General features: G+C 35.6%; 1 pseudogene; it reads right to left on the bottom strand.

The window, feature by feature from the left end:
* Positions 1–2500, bottom strand: part of LOC133634247 (adhesion G protein-coupled receptor L3-like) — a 334776-nt pseudogene that overhangs the window by 236159 nt on the left and 96117 nt on the right.

Raw genomic sequence — 2500 nt, 5'->3', positions numbered from 1 at the left:
CCTGTTTGTTCAACATTATCTACCTCTTTGTTCAACATTATCTTCCTGTTTGTTCAACATTATCTACCAGTTTGTTCAACATTATCTACCTGTTTGTTCAACATTATCTACCTCTTTGTTCAACATTATCTACCTGTTTGTTCAACATTATCTTCCTGTTTGTTAAACATTATCTACCTGTTTTTTCAACATTATCTACCTCTTTGTTCAACATTATCTACCTCTTTGATCAACATTATCTTCCTGTTTGTTCAACATTATCTACCTGTTTGTTAAACATTATCTACCTGTTTGTTCAAAATTATCTTCCTGTTTGTTAAACATTATCTACCTGTTTGTTCAACATTATCTACCTGTTTGTTAAACATTATCTTTCTGTTTGTTAAACATTATCTACCTGTTTGTTCAACATTATCCATCTGTTTTTTCAACATTATCTACCTCTTTGTTCAACATTATCTTCCTGTTTGTTCAACATGATCTACCTGTTTGTTCAACATCATCTACCTGTTTGTTCAACATTATCTACCTGTTTGTTTAACATTATCTACCTGTTTGTTCAACATTATCTACCTGTTTTTTCAACATTATCTACCTGTTTGTTCAACATTATCTTCCTGTCTGTTCAACATTATCTACCTGTTTGTTCAACATTATTTCCCTGTTTGTTCAACATTATCTACCTGTTTGTTCAACATTATCTACCTGTTTGTTCAACATTATCTACCTGTTTGTTCAACATTATCTACCTCTTTGTTCAACATTATCTACCTGTTTGTTCAACATTATCTTCCTGTTTGTTAAACATTATCTACCTGTTTGTTCAACATTATCTACCTGTTTGTTCAACATTATCTTCCTGTTTGTTCAACATTATCTACCTGTTTGTTCAACATTATCTACCTGTTTGTTCAACATTATCTACCTTTTTGTTCAACATTATCTTCCTGTTTGTTCAACATTATCTACCTGTTTGTTCAACATTATCTACCTCTTTGTTCAACATTATCTTCCTGTTTGTTCAACATTATCTACCAGTTTGTTCAACATTATCTACCTGTTTGTTCAACATTATCTACCTCTTTGTTCAACATTATCTACCTGTTTGTTCAACATTATCTTCCTGTTTGTTAAACATTATCTACCTGTTTTTTCAACATTATCTACCTCTTTGTTCAACATTATCTACCTCTTTGATCAACATTATCTTCCTGTTTGTTCAACATTATTTCCCTGTTTGTTCAACATTATCTTCCTGTTTGTTCAACATTATCTTCCTGTTTGTTCAACATTATATTATAACCTAATATATATCCTAATAACTGCTTGATAGATCCATATGTATGTGTAGATCTGTGGTGTTTATAGGTGGTGTTCTACTATGACGTGGTTGAAGATCTCATGTATGGTCATTGATCACTAATCAGATGGTTCTGTATTGGCAGACACAAACGCTGCAGATGTGAGTGGAGTGGATCTTCAGAAGCAACACTGAGCAGACACGAGTCCCGAGAGCCAGAACATAACACGGGTGTTGGAGAAAGTGCTGATTTGAACAAGTTAAGATCTCCACCGGGACTCGTTTCCATGGGCGCTCCTGATGTGTGACAAGTATCCATACTTCAGTCTGATTGTGGTCTGACGAGGACAAACTATTTATTTGCTTCACATGTTTTCTCCAGCAAACCATCAATGCAACATTTTGCTGCTAACAAAGTCTCCGCTTCAATAAATTCCACGTTCAAACATTCCAGTGACAACTTTCCAAATGCATTTACCAGTCCTCTACATTCAGGACTATGAGCCATTACTTTTTTTCCTGCGCTTTGAACCCTGTGACCTAGGAAAAGGTGCGTCTAATTGATGGATTTTTCTTCACTGACAGCAATTTCGCAAATTGTTTTCATTTATTGCAAGCAAGTCTAATTCTTTGTCCTATGGCGCCATCTGCTGTTTAAAGCTTTCAACCGGAAGTAGAAGTGCCGTTCCGTCTCTTAGCCTTCAATAACCTTTCTACACGTATGGATTCTTCACAAGGTGTGTTATTGTTTAAGCTATGGCGCCATATGTTGGACGAGTTTGCTCACTGCAGTTGCTGCTTTCCCTTCTGTTTATACTGAGCTACAAACCAGAAGGATACGTGCCGTCCATAGCGTTACTACTTGTATGGATTCTTTTAATGATCACTCCAAGCAGCGTTTGTAAGTTTTACAATATAACTAAAACTATTCTTACTTAATAAGCGTCCCATGTGTGATGTCTGTAGGAGTGTTTTCATGCATATTTGTACCTGCTATGTAATCAAGCTAGCGTCGTTAGCATTAGCTAATATGCTAACACATTTACGAGTGTCTGTGTTAGTATTATTAACTTACAACAACATTATTTTTGTCTTGTCTCACTTTCACAAATTCCTCAGTAAATTCAGCAAAACGTCAGCGTGGAGTTATTGAGTCTGTTTAGCCGATTGGAGAGCTAGCTTGCGCAGCTAGTGGGTCCA

The sequence above is a fragment of the Entelurus aequoreus genome, linkage group LG18 (genome assembly GCF_033978785.1).
Source record: "Entelurus aequoreus isolate RoL-2023_Sb linkage group LG18, RoL_Eaeq_v1.1, whole genome shotgun sequence".
In the NCBI taxonomy this organism is placed as follows: domain Eukaryota; kingdom Metazoa; phylum Chordata; class Actinopteri; order Syngnathiformes; family Syngnathidae; genus Entelurus; species Entelurus aequoreus.
This window is presented reverse-complemented; position numbering and strand designations above follow the sequence as displayed.